General features: G+C 31.4%; 1 non-coding gene across 1 annotated transcript; it reads right to left on the bottom strand.

The window, feature by feature from the left end:
- Positions 1–15,688: 15,688 nt before the first annotated feature.
- Positions 15,689–15,772, bottom strand: Trnal-uaa. The gene has a single exon. It is a non-coding gene; the product is annotated as a tRNA-Leu (tRNA).
- Positions 15,773–16,069: the final 297 nt, after the last annotated feature.

Genomic DNA, 16,069 nt, shown 5'->3' with positions numbered 1-16,069 from the left:
GTTCAGCCAGAGTTTTCAATGTAAGCGCAAAAATAAAAGTGTTTATTTACGACATGACATTAGAAACTTCTAAGCTACTATATTATGCATTTAAATATAAGAACCTTCCTCCTGAATCATTCTATCTCTATCATATATCACTCTATCATAAAAAATACATCAAAATCCGTTGTGTAGTTTTAAAGATCTAAGCGTACACAGGGACAGACAGAGAGTGTGAAGCGACTTTGTTTTATAATATGTGATGATAATACGATTTAATAATTTAACGATATATAATTTTGGGTTCCTTGGGAACTTAGATTTTATGTCCCTTGTAGTTACACTGACTTACTCACCCTTGAAATTGTAACAAAACAGTACTGAGTACTGTTGTTTGGCGGTAGAATATCTGATGAGTAGGTGGTACCTATCCAGATGTCTATCCGGGCTTGCATAAAGTTTTACTACCAAGTTAATATTATTATATAATATGAACAATAGAAATGAAATAAAACGTGAATACATATTATTAAGAAATCATTGACACGTCTAAGAAGTTAATGGTTTTCTAATAATAGAATAAAAGATCGATTTGATTGAAGTTAAGCGGTCTGTAATAGCACTTGCGAAGCGTTCTATTTATAAATCGGTAGAAATGCATTGAGTATTTGAATGGGCCACAGGCTACGGTGAGCTGACGGTGAAATTGTTCGGGGCATAACGAGAGCGCACAGAAATTATGTAACCGGCGACCGTTTTAATAACGGGCAACTGGATTAAGCCTGTAATACACATATAACTGTTTGTGAAATGGTCCCATTTAAAAATAATTAAGTTCCAATTTCAAACTGTAAACAGTTGTATATTCTGTCTGATGTTTTCCTTTGTTCCATTTACGAATTTGATTTTTTAAAAGTTATACATCTATAGAAATAGCAAGTAAACATTCATGTTTTATTAATAAAACATAAGTTATATATAATTTTTTATGCTCTCTCGGGAGTTGGTTGTTTTTTGCTTACGACGTTTTGCACTACTGTTAGTGTGATATGTTGAATTATTTTTGAATATACTTTAGACTGTATTCAATGTTCATAATTTTCGAAGACTATATTGACTTTGGATACAAGTAATTTATTTTATTGAGATAAAAATATAGTACCTTTTTGAGCTTAACAGTACCACCAATAGTTTTAAATGTACCACCCGCTTTTTATTGCTTATGAGAGCGGCGTGTGGAGCCGGCTTTGTTAAGTACCGGGAAATACTTTGTGTGTTGAATTTGTTGTAACAGTATATAATACCGCTATTGTCTTGGTCTGACCTATAAACTGAGAGTTACAATAGCAAAATATATTATATCATTGTTTTTTCGAACCGTGAAGGTCACGTTTATAATTTTACCACACTCTGTTATGTATAAGACCTAATTAAAAAATAAACCTGATGTTCATTTGTTACTAATGTACCTATTTATTGAGAAATGACCATATTATCCGGCCCTTTAATGGAATAATTTTAAATTAGTATTTCCCAAGTAAATATTTAATAATAAAAGCCATAATAATTATGATGTTTTTTTATAGATCTCAATTTTTTGCAATTTTAAAACAATATCCTTAAAAACTTTATACATAGCCAACCGTAATATTTACAATTACATTATAAAAGACCCGACGTTTAATTAACTATATTTTCAGTACATTCCTTTAGCTTAATTACCATCTCTTCTTGGCTTTGCATTTAAATGTACTTTAATACAGAATGAAATTAGTGTTTCTTACGCCGTGTGAATACTGAAGCAAAAAGGTTTGTAATGTGTTTTAAAATTTACTTACGCCTAATTATTTGCGAATTCTTTTATCGAAATAGAAGAAAAAAAAATTATAAACTGGGGATAGTTTTTTTGGTATTAACCAATAAGAGTGAGTCGACTCATAGTCAAACTTCTTATATGTAATGACTTTTACTAATAATCGAAGTTTGAATTTATTTTTAAATATTGAAAATCCAAACTGAAATTGTCGAAACCTTGATGTCGGGAAATCCACAATAGCGCAATTTTTAAGAAATGTTCTGCCTTCCACTATGGAACCAGCTTTCGTCGGCCGTTTTTCTGTACCGATAGGACTTCTTGACCTTCAACAAAAGAGTGTATTCATTACTTAAAGGAAGGCACTTACGCATCTCCATGGTGTGGTGGTAATCACTTACTATCAGGTGATCCAACTGCTCAAAAAAATTTATAGAACGATAAGGAGCCGCAACCCATCGAATTATTAACACTACAGTTCATATTAAAAATTTATATTTGTTACCTTTGCATAGTAAATATCATTGATGCATTATAATATAATATGTTATAAATTAATAACTGAGAATAAAATTCTCACGAATAAAGTATCTTTATTTAATTGTTAATGCTTGTCCCGAGTTGGATAAACTGGCCAGAAATTTCGTCAGGAAGTTTGTCCCGAAATGTCCGGATTATTATCCGTTTATCAAACTGTCTGACTATTAACTTCGATAAAAAAATGTAAATAATAAATAGTTTATCATCATATTAATATTAATTGAAATAATGAGATAAATAACATATACTTAAACTTAGTTAACCCGTAGGTCACACATTCAATAATTTCAATTTTAAGGAATGAAATAAAGGTTCATATATTTAATATAAATAATTAAATATGAATATTTATTTTTAAAGTGTTTTTTATAGGTTTCACTTTTTCTAAGCATGCAAAACCGCCATTCATGGCACTTACTACATTCAGTTTTTCTGTAGGATTAAAAATTTGTAAATGCTTATATAGACCTAAATTACAAGGGACATAACAATTTAGCTTCTGAGGCGGCTGTTACTGTTTCAAGCTCACTATTATTTAACTTATTTTTCTGTCCTTTGTCAATGTAATGAAGAAATCTAAAAAATAAATAAACTTCAAGTTTTCGACGTATTTGAACACATGATCTTCGGAAAAAATCCGCGCGTTATATCCACCGAACTGTCTTGGCTCTCATTAATATAAAACAGAAATTCCAAATTGCTTCAAGCTAAGTTCTTGAATATTATGTAACATTTAAAGACGTACATTTTAATCCATATCTCATTGAAAGGTAACAAATGTCAAAGTAAACAGAAGCCTTTGAGGGGAGCAAACAATGTGTTCTTTGTACTATAAGTAGACGTAAAATTAGGTCGAGAAGGTTTGAATAAGTAATTTGGAAAAGATATAATGTAAATATCAGTATGAATGGAGAGGGGAGATGGGATCGACACGGATTTCAACGGATCGTTCAAAATATATATTGGCATAACATAATAATAAACTTAAGTTTAATAAAAACCGGACATACTTACCTTACTACGGCTCAGCTAGAAGTATTAGGTTTACGTTATGTACGATATTATAAACATATTTATGTATATTATTCTTTTGTATGTGTCTATGTCACTTAACTCAGCTAAAACTTTTGGACTTAGCCCCTGGATAGTTTTGATAGGACTCGGTAGGCGGCTTAAAAAAAAGTTCATTCACCCGTACAAAGTCGGGACGAGTAGCTAGTTATTTATATATTTTTTTACAGCCTCTTTACTTCATTTGCTAGCGCCAGATCTCACGTTCTGGGCTCGAGCTCCGTTTTTATGAGGAAATCGAAAGTGTTACACTCCCACGCCTCAACAAGCATAAATAAGCCGTACACCCACACATTGATATAACAATCACACATGTATACTTGTGAATACAAGGAAGAACATTTTCCACAACATTTAAATACGTTATCAAGTATTTTTGACATTTCTTGTTGTTGTTGAGCCGAGATGGCCCAGTGGTTAGAACTCGTGCATCTTAACCGATGATTTCGGGTTCAAACCCAAGCAAGCACCACTGAATATTCATGTGCTTAATTAGTGTTTATAATTCATCTCGTGCTCGGTGGTGAAGGAAAACATCGAAACCTGCATGTGTCTAATTTCAGCGAAATTCTGTCACATTTGTATTCCACCAACCCGTATTGGAGCAGCGTGGTGGAATATGCTCCAAACCTTCTCCTCGAAGGGAGAGGAGGCCTTAGCCCAGTAGTGGGAAATTTACAGACTACTAATGTATGTCTTGTTTGCTCGTAGGTGGAGTTAAAACATTTTGTATACTATTTATGCTAACATCGATAAATATTTAAATTCAATATTAATTAAATGTGAAAATTACGACACTATAGGATACGAACTGGTACCCCTCGAGTATCGTGTTCAAGTCACTGTCGTCCAATTATTCAAATTTGATGTTTTCTAAGTGAGGGAACTTTTAATAGTATCAAATTTTGAATTTTTATCCATCGTAATACCCGCGGGTGTGTATTATAAAAGCGTATCCAATCCTTTGTATAAAATTACCTATGACAACGTTTTATGGTATCGCCGAAGGACGTTCGAATTTTATTATCTAATAAAGAAATTCTTGCACAAAATTTGTAATCGTAAGACAGAAAATATTTTTGCAATTCATTATTACAGATTTATAGCGAACATTGCGACCGTGCCTTGAATGGTTGGCTGAATTTTTAAATTGTAAAATATATAAGATTTTACTTTGACAATATCGTTCGCGATCTTTAAAAAAATCTTAAGGTGTCGTGTGATACTCAGTTCGAACGAAGTTTTTTACGCTATATGTTACTTATAAGTAATTAAAGGCCTTATTGTCTCCACTTGTGACAGGAGGGCTGGTTCGTTTTTTGCACAGAGGATCGGAGTTGCGATTCAACGGGGACCGGTGCTAGCATTCTTGCCGTTTTACCATTTCACTCGGTAATATTTTATACAGTAGCTATATTTGAATCATATTTGTACATATTTAAGGACTTTCTCTATTTAAGGACTAATCGCAAAAAATGAAGGAATGATAATAAAATTGTAATGGCTATTTGATATATACGAATACAGCTGACGCACACATATCTATACTGCAATATGTAGACGTAAACATATATATAGATATAATAAAAACATACATAGTCTTACAGTTATTTCGGCCTAGCTCTTATCACGAAGTATCTGAAGCGAAAAGTAATAATGATGGGTTAATGTGCACAGCGCCATTTTGTCACGACATTACACTCGCAAGTTTTATTTTAAACTAGCTGTGCCCGCGACTTCGTGCGCGTTGTTTGAATTTAAGTTATTTGGATATTGTAGCGTGATTTTATTTTTATTTTATATATAATGCTAAAATAAAAGTAAGTAGCCTAAGTTACTCCTTATTACATCCGCTATCTGCCAGTGAAAGTCCCGTCGAAATCGTTTCAGCCGTTCCAGAGATTAGCCGGAACAAACAGACAGACAGACAAAAATTGTAAAAAAATGTTATTTTGGTATATGTACCGTGTATACATATACATTTAGTAAAAATGGGTTATTATTCTCCAATTTTATTATATGTATAGATTTCACGGACTAATTAAGTTCAATTGTAATGTTATCTATTATTCAGAATTGAAAACATTTGTTCCATAAAACATTACGAAATAGATGTTTTCCTATATTTAAACGATATACGATATAATTTAAGAAATAAGGATATTTTGAATTTAGACATTGTTTTTTTTTTTTCTTCTTTTATGCAATTACATAATTTATGTTTATCTTCGCAATTCTTGATATATTATATGGTTATTATCAGTATTTAAATAATAATAAGTTTCTGTGTTTTCTCTATTTATTTCATTTCTTCTCCGATATATATCTTATTTTAGTTATTATTTTAAGTACTACATTTAAAGATTTTTTTATAGGTAGCCATTTTTTGAAGCCTTTCGCTTTGTATCTTTATCTAGAAAAATAATAATAATCTTTTAATTTATTAAATTTAGTACATTGTAATCAGTATCGATAATTATTTTTCACTTTTGATTTTATATAATGTTATGCATAATAAGTTGGTAAATGACCCACATGATGGTAAGAAGCTACCACCACCCATAGACAACAGCCCTGCTAGAAATATATACCATTTTGTACATGTATTATTCAATAAAAGATTATATAGATGATTAAAAAGCGTGGAGCTTATCCTTGTTGACTTCTTGAATTGTATTTTACAAACATAACTTTGTATTTTAAATATTGAAAAATAGTAACTTCTGATTGCGGGTTATTTTTGGTAGAATCTACATTCCGAACCGGTGGTAGCGTCAATCAATATATTTTGTAAAATAATGATTCAAAAGTGAGTGTAAAAACTTACTCGAATAAAGTATATCTTGATTGCCAATGCTCCACCAATACTGGAACCCATAAAATATATGAGCCTTTAATTATATTGGCTCACTCATAATTCAAACCGGAATACACTGACCTGCTACCATATAAAGGGTATCCTCCCAAACGACATCACCATCTGAAGAAAGTATTCAACACTTTGACGATTTAAAAGTGCTTTTATGAGCGTATTTGAATAAATAATATTTTGATTTTGAGTATTGAATTTTCACTATAAGTATCCGACGAATAGGATACGTTTTTCAAAAGAGGCTACACTTAAATCTACAAGTTGAGTGTGATGTTCTACTTATTGACATAAAAAGTATGGAACGAAGACAAAAGCTCTGAATATCAGTAAGTAGCTTAATATTTAGGGCAAGATGGAAGTCGACAGTGCCTTAGCTGTTTCATTGTTTCAAATTGCTATGGCATTTTATGTTATGTAGGCAAAAGCCTAAAATAAGTTGAATTGAAAATCTATTACCATTATAAATATGCTTGGATTAGTGACGCATGTACAAAAAACAGATTATAAAAAAAGTAAGTAGTCATATGAAACTTTTAAAAATAAATAAATAAGTAGCCTCAATATTATTTCACAAATGTCTTATGAATTTTCGTAGACTAATTCTCATTTGTCTTTAAACGCGTTATTATACAAATATTTTTGATCCCGTCTTAAGTATGTAAACCGCATCCATTTAATGTTGAAACATTTCAAATTGTTAAAATTGAAGTGGTTGTAATAACGCACGAACTACATTGTGATATACATAGTTTCACCGTTAGACACTACATAGCGCTGTTTCATAAAACCTTAAAATGACTCAGTTAGTTTTAACTGCCTTTCAATTATTATCAATCTGATTTCATTATAAAAAGAAACCTATACAAAGTTGTTTACCTACTCGATAAGAGATGGCGCTAGTTGTAGCAATTCATGAAAGATATGAAAAGCTTTAATTCCAGAAACACAAACTGACTGTATGTATGTGTGAATAAACAATATTGCCTATTAAGCGCCTGAATTACGCGACTTTGTTTACATATGTCGTAAGGTAATCCAGCGAGATCATCATTAAATAAATAGACAAACTTAATCCCGTCAGCGAATAAATTTGGTGTTTGATTAGCTAGTAAGCGAAATTTGAGTATCGCTTTCTATAATGCTTAGCTGTTGTTAAGTTTAGTTTCATAGTATTGTTGTTAGTTAGTTTATTGATACATATTATTTATATTAAGGAGGTTATATACGTTACAAGCTTTAAAAAACTCTCACCACATTAAATATTTTATATCAATTTGTAGTTAAAATAGTGAAATTTTATAAAAACAATCCTTATAAATAGCATATTATTTATATTTGAATTATTTAAAATTAAAAAAAGGCTTATTCATGCGTAATATGACACTGATTTCAAATGTAGTTTAAGTGTTTTAAAATATATTAAATCCTAGTCTGGCAACATTGGTTAGTAAACTATCTTCTATTGAAATCATTTCACTAATATGACTAAGTATCATCCTTCGGGTTTTTACGTCAATTACGTAATATCGTTTACGTATACGTAACGTAAACGTATTTATTTATAAGTTTAAATCTTATAGATTATTAATTATTAAAATAAAATCAACGTCACGAATGAGAACTGTCGATAACATCGCATGCACACGTTTCATTCATATTTTATTACTCCATCGCTACCTGACCGGTTACTTGTAACCAGCTATCAGTTTATTAAAACAGTCACAGGTTGTCAACAAAAAGTTCCGACAAACGACGAGACAGACAGTGGCGACCACGATTTTTTTACAGGGTTGTGAGATAGTGTCGTGAAGGATGGCTATTTTATGCAACCTCCTTGTGTTGCATGAAATAGTCGATTGTAATGTATTAATTTTTTACTTATATTATAATTCTATTGAGTAGTCCCTTAAGATTCTGTTTTTGAATTACAATAAAATTTGCTATATGATGATATTTTAAACTAAAATTGCTAATTTAATTAGAAAAAAATTATCGCTGAATTTTGTCAGTTCTTTAAGATTTAAATCGATTAAGATTTAAATGCGAGGTTCTCTAATTTGCTATTTCATTGAAAATAAATTACATATATACATATTACGACTTTAATTTGTTTAATTATGTACATTTTTATTTTATACATTATATTTATATTTTATTGTTACTTCATGTTAAAGTTGTCTTCTCTATATAAGTTTAAATAAGGTTATTTGGTTTACAGTAACTATTTATTGTATTTCAAAATTATTTTTTTGGATCAATTAATATAATGAATATTATAGTAAATTATATTATCAAATTATATAACATTAATAAAATAAATCCTTTGAAATTCTTGAAGACTGTGTGTATGATGTATAAGTAAGTTAATAAAATAGTAAGGGCGTCTTGTTTCTGAACACACCTGCTTAGAATCTTGATATAAAATTTCCAGACTTCGAAATCCAGTTAGTCAGACCTCTCGCTTTCTTTATAACGTACTGTTGTAATACAATACAGATTGGAAGAGAAAATTTCACGGTTCTAACGAAAACGGTCGATGCGAGTCAAATGAAAAAAATATTGTAGACAACAAAAGCGCGCTTTTACATATTTTGATTCGCTGGGGTATAATGTTTAGGCATATTTTATATTTCATTGTCAAACCCTACAAGCGGAGATTCGACATTCATTTTTACTTTATTTCATTTTTTCTACGGCACTCGTAAAACTTAGGTTTCTTGTCTCGAGGATTTCTACGACGTCTTGTGATACATCTTAGCGAATATATTTTTAAGAAAAATTAACTAAGAGTTTTTTAGTGTGCTATATAATATTGACGACCTTTTATATTAATAAGAGTGCTGTTTCGCTTTTGTTACATCCCTGAATGGTATTATTGTTAAAGCATTTTAGTAAATTAAAATTATTTATTTATAAAGTAGATTACATACAAATATATACAATCATCACAATACAGGATAAAAAATAAGTTCAAGGCGTTGTTATCGCAACAAAAATCTCGTCCAGGCAAACTTTTTTACAGAAAAAAGAGCTAACATAACATAGAATTAAATTAACATTACGAAAATTATCAACGTTGTTCGATTTTGTTTCTTTCGGGAACTTTTTTTCAAAATTATAATATCGACTTCAATCTTCAAAATTGTGTGAAAGACGATATGGCTAGAAAGAATGTTACTTGTGAGATGACGTCAGACGGAGAAGTATGGAAAAAGACATGATGATGAATATCAACTTCAAACTAAATAAACTTATTCGATTAATGATGAATATTGAAATAAAACAGTCGCGAGATTATAATATACATATACAAAGAGTATACTATAAAAAACTAATTTTATTATTTTAGAGTTACAGCTACGCTTTCCTCTCGGCTAACGTCGTACTATTTTATTAGTTGCGTGTACTTAGTGATCAACAATTGGAATATTTTTATCGACGCGTTCTCAGCTTTGACTGTCTATCGAAATATATAAATAATCAAAGCGTATTAGATTGTTTCTTTATTGAGAAAAAGTAGAAGAAATATGTACATAACAAAACGATATTCCACTTTCAAGAAGCGGAGGAGTAACTTTGAACGTCAACTGATATAAACCTTCGTCTTAAAAGTACAGGATGAAATTAGGCAGCGGTGAAACATTTACTATTTACTATTTTTACTGAAATTTGTCGACAGTATATAAGCATATTACTCTAAATAAGTCAGTCAAGGTCAGATTAGCTTCAAAAAAACATTCGATACTGTTAGGTCAATATAATAATAAGAGTACAGACAGAACACAGATCTTTCTTTACAGTAATCGTATTATAATTTGGATTTTATATTTCAAAAGCAAATAAATAAATTTAAAAGATTTTTAAATAAACTGCATAAAATATTTTGGAATTAACATTAATTTGCTTAATAATGTTGTTGTTGAAATAGGTCATGCAAATATATGCTTTCTGGTTCGTATATTTAAGGATTAATTAAAAATTATCGTATTCGTTATTTTTGATGTTGATCGGATACTTACGAATAATGAAGATAAAATGGTCACGGTGTCGGAAATCCTGCAGGTGGAGGTAACATCGATACACTTCACGGCTCCTTGGAAAATAAAAAACAAAAATTTTAAGCAAAGATTATAACAGTGTTAAGAAATGCCTTTCTTTAAAAGTTTCATGCATACATTTATTTTGCCTCAACGGACAAGACTGACAAGCTTTTACTTCACACTTACTTACACTTCACTTTACTTTAGCGCGTTTCTTTTTTATGATTTGATATTGGTAAATTTGTATGGATATTTGTCATTTTTAAAGTTACACTGAAAATCGGTGTGAAAATAAGGATATAACTGTTCTATTTGCGTATAAATCAACGACGATGATGCAATCAGGACTAAATTTCTTCATATTTTAAATTAAAAATTAACCTTTGTGAGAAATAAAAAATATTATTGTTTTCGAAAATTCATTCTTAGTTTATTTTTTCATTCCTCAGTTTATTCTTCATGGCATAGGTTGGCAGACGATTATATGGGCCACCTGATGGTAAGTAGTCACCACCGCTCATAGACAATGGCGCTGTAATAAATATGAACCATTCCTTACATCGCCAATATGCCACCAACCTTGGGAACTAAGATGTTATGTCCCTTGTGCCTGTAGTTCTGACTCACTCGCCCTTCAATCCGGAATACAATAATAGTGAGTACTGCTGTTTGGCAGTAGAATATCTAATGTGTGGGTGGTACATATCCAGACCTACCTGCACAAAGCCCTACCGCCAAGATAAATGTTTTCTTAGCTGTGCTTATTAATTATTATACCATCAAACAATAATAATTTGTATTATTGTATTCCGGTTTGCACGATGAGCCAGTTTAATTAAAATCTTAGTTCCAATAAAAATTAAATCTTTTTACATGAGGGGGTAATAATCATACAAAATCTTGTACGTTTGTTACCTTTGATAATAAAGATCTTAATACTACCGACATGTTTCTAGTTATAATAAGTATATTCTTAATAATATTCATATTTGAGTAATCGAAACTCGAACCTCTTGAAGTTGTTTTTTAATAACATTAGCAGACGATATAAAATGTGATGTGAGTTAGTGATATGACGAGTAATTTTAGTAAGAGATTACATTTCGAAAATTAAGGTCGATTAGAAATAAGCACCGTATTATAACTAACCCACGTGTGACTTGCGATGAGTTGATAAATTAATCGATATCATTTCAAACATTTATGATACGTTCTATTTTATGATATATCGTCTACTTCATGATAGTAGATCATAAAAATGATATGTTATAATATGAAACGTAAAAAATGATGATATAATTGTGCAAGACTTACTATTATACAAGTATTCGCCCGCGGCTCCACGTGTGCGTGTTGGGATGAGGTGTTTACGTCACAGGTTATAGGGACCGTAGTTACAATTTCATGATAATCGTATGAGAAGTTCAGCATTGAAGGCATATATTTTTATATATAATAGATCGGCGGGGTGTTTGGTGGCAGAATATCTGATGAGTAGGTGTTAACTACCCAGACGGGCACAAAGCTCTACGTCCCTGTAGAATTAACTCACTCACTTTCACTTTTATAATATTGCTAACGTATAAAGAAAAATGTATAACGTGCGTCGGAAAATCATCCGTTACCATCATCATGAACTCCTGTTCATGACGGACGAGTCGAAATAACACAAGAGACTGATAAGTAGATAAATAAATAAGTATAGTAAATACAACTAGATTATGTATAATAATATACTTCATATACCAAGGCCTTGGGAAATGAATTTAAAATGTATTTGAAATAATAAGTATTTTTTAATTCAAAATGAATCGTTTTAGTCTTTGACAATAAAAGCATAAGAATTGTTTGCACCTGGCTTAGCGGCAAGGTGACAAAATGCTTTGATCACTAAATCCTTATCTCGGCTGAAGGTGGCGTTGGAACAAAACACATCCAGTCCACAGATAACAGACGACTTCAGGACGGCGTTAATTGGCTAACTGCTTTGAAGATCTAAACGATAACGTAAATTGAGCAATTACAACACCCGAGTACCGAAACGTTTATATATTGAGAAACTGCTGAGAATATATTTTGGTGCATAGTATTATTTATATTATACAGCTTAATTAAATCTTGGTACAAAGTATTGAAATATTAATAATATAATCCATCTGATCGATCGGGGTCAATCTCAGAGAGCCAACTGAACAGACTGGAAAGATTTCAGGCGCAGTACCATCTGATTTACGTGCCTTCCGAGTCATGGGTCGTGTATACACTTTCAGGCTTCTACTGAGAATTTTTGACTGGAAATTCCAAAAATTTTTATCGGTCCAACCTGGTGTTTGAAATCTTGGGATCTGCGACTTTATATCGGTCAGACCAACGAGACTGTCGAAAGTTATGAAATAAATTTTGGTATTGACCAAATCGATGAACGAGTGGAATGGTGGCAACATTCATAGCAGCTTCAACTTGTGGAATCGTATGATTCGATTCAATCAAAACAGTACGGATTTCATGATTATAATAATTATCATCAAAACGTAGCTTGAACAATAACATAATATTTGAAAATAAAATAAAGGTGACGTCATTGAATCTTACGTAAGCCTGATAGAATAATTTGGTAAGTCAATTAAATGGTTGTAATTGTATACAAATTGATAAAGTTCGTTAATTAGTAGGTTCCTTTTTTGTAAAGTAATGGTCAGATTTTATTTCTTTAGTGTATAATAAGTTTTCAAATTCCAACTAAAACATGACATAAAAGTGAGACGCGCGACACGATTATATCTGAGTTTGTCATCTAACATGGCGCCTGACTCCTCGACAAGAAATCGTAAAGGTTATCTCACCTCTGCTAATGGATTCCTAATTAATTATTAATTTTTATCGTAGTTCTCTCCGAAATTATGAACTTTTTTCTTACAGTCTTGAAACGAGGTATCATTTTACTTGAACACAAGATGAACTTTCATTAAAGTCAATGCAAGATTTAGACAAGAGTATTTGAAATTAGAATACATAAATTCGACAATGTTCCACATTTCGGCATAGATGTTTTGTTAAGGAGAGTTTTAAGCATCTTTCAACCTACATTGAAGCAATCCTTGTGGGTTGAAATATGTCGAATATTAGGAACTTGTAGGAATTTCATCCAGTACATTCTATTCTTTGATTTATAGTTCATTGATCTTATGTGGAAAATATTTATACTTAAAATATATAACGTCTTAATAGAACTCATTTTATAAATGTGAAATTTAACACAGTTTTATTTTCTTATTTAAAACAAATTTATAAATATTTGTCAAACGCGAAAACCTTAAACACAAAGTAAAAACCCATTTTCAAATTATGAGTACCGCATATTTATTTTAAATACCTAATTTTATTAGCAAAACCGAAAGGGCAACATCCTCACAGAATTCTTCAATGATATTCGAAGATCAAACATCACCTTATAAAACAAAAGTTGAATATGTTACTATATAGAAGAATATGTGAAAAGTTCAGTGCTCGATAATATTGTATAAAAGTGTTTGCCCTCGTCAAAATATTAACTTGTAAGTTGCAATCACAAAGACAGATACAAAGTGACTTATGTCGTTGCTAATAGAATTTTAATTTAATAACGAAAAACGAACGCACTTGTACTTGACTAATTCTGGTTCAATCTGGTTAGACAAAGATAAAACAAATGAAAAACTTAGTTCTAATCTTCATACGCAGGTCATCCGGATTTAATGTAGCGCTCGTCTCTTAAACGAGTTAATTTATAAGTGTGCATTAGTGTGAGTGACAATCGGGCTTACAATATGTTTCAGTGTGCGTGAGATGACCGATGTCAGAATAAAGATAGCACCAAAACGTACAAATTTGATTATATTTGTAAATACACGCCGATAATTAAAAGCGGATGCGCGTTTTTTTGTGAGTGAACAGAATATTTAGACTAGTATATTATACGAATACTTGTAGCTCCGCTTTATTTTGTGCGATCCAACAAGTGTTTCCTTATTTATATTAATTAATAATTATTAAACTGTTTAATTTTCGCGGGTTCTCCTTTAATATATGTGAAACCGCGTGGACCAAGTATATATTTCGAAACGTGCTTAGAAACTTCGTCATAAATTCATAAAGTCATCTATAGGCCAATCTATGTATAAGTAGCTATAAGCATATAAAAAAATGTGCATTATGAAATATTCAATAATAGGTAATAGTAGTACGTAGTATAATATAAATTATTATTAATAGTACCAAATTATATTTTATTATATATTGTGATCATTCAAAATCACCCAGACATATCAAATAGCTATTTTAAAACATTAATGTTTGACACAACATGCATTTTATTTTTGTTTTTACGTGTCCACAGATAAAAAAACTTGTTGAATCTATTTTCTACCACTATTTTCTACACATTTTATAATTTTTTTACCGAATGGCAATATTAAGTGCAGTAACGGCATTATAGTTATCGGAAGGTTATCAAACAATTACGAATAAAGATTTTTGTCGAATGTTTGATAGGCTTAAATGACGTTTTAATTTATATAGTTTATACCTTCGATAAGTGTTTTATTATGAATGAGACTGTAAATCGTTTTTTTTTTCTTGTATGATTTAGGTAAACGGATGCTCACCACCCAGGTAGACAATTACGCTAAAAGAAATACTAACCATTCCTTAAATGGCCAATGCACCATCAACCTTGGGAACTAAGATCTTAGTTATACTGGCTCACTCACCCTTTATGCTGGAACACAATAATACTGGAGCACTGAGGACTGCTGTTTAGCGGTAGAATATATGATGAGTGGGTGTTACCTACCCAGATAGGCTAGCACAAAGTACTACCACCAAGTAAACTAAAAAATAAAAATAATTATAATTGAATTATAGTTAATAAGTACCACTGTAGCGTATTTAGGTTTATGCGTGCATTGAGGCGTCAATGTTTTGTCAGTGTTTTCTCTCCCCTTTTCGTGTGAGCCGCGGTAACGTGTGTTTTGTGAGTGCGCCGCGCTTTTGAAATTAGCTTGTGTAACGGACTTATCCTTCTCCTATAATATCACCCATCCCTTTGGCTATGTTCTTCGAGTGTATGAAGACCAAGGGAGCGCTCCCAAGAAGAACGTGTCTTCACAAGTCAGAGCCCAGAGTTTTGAGGTAACAACCCCTTTTTTACCAAAACTACAGTCCACTTTTCTCTCGCGCGTACAACCGCTATAGCTCATATTTATTTTTAAATTGAAGCAGACTATTGAGGCAATGTACTAAAATTTTAATATATTTATTGAAAGAAAAAAACATGCGCTGTAATAACATAATGCAATTAAAAATGAAAATTAAATGTACGGGTACGTTACATGTCAGGTGTGGGGTTCGAACCCACGCTCCCTCTCGGGAACCAGAGCTTAAATCTGGCGCCTTAGATCACTCGGCCAACCTGACGTGCTGAAATCAGTAAAATGTCGCTTATCTATAATGTTTTTTCCCTATTATAGATGTAGTCAGTTAGGAAGGCGCGGCCCTCCATGTAAGATATTGGCGTTTTAATAAGATAAACTTAACGAATATAATCTAATTTGATTTTTTTTTTGCCGTCCTTACTCTTACGCACACAAATATATCGTGTAAGCACGTGCGTCACTCACTCATACTCATGCACGCCGATAATAATTTACATGGAAGGGCGCGCCTTTGTAAGCGAATAGATTGGTAAGCACTTTATTAAATAATATGTACACG

The sequence above is a fragment of the Vanessa atalanta genome, chromosome 10 (genome assembly GCF_905147765.1).
Source record: "Vanessa atalanta chromosome 10, ilVanAtal1.2, whole genome shotgun sequence".
In the NCBI taxonomy this organism is placed as follows: Eukaryota; Metazoa; Arthropoda; class Insecta; order Lepidoptera; family Nymphalidae; genus Vanessa; species Vanessa atalanta.
The sequence above is the reverse complement of the archived record's forward strand: the minus strand, read 5'-3'. Positions and strand labels throughout refer to the sequence as shown.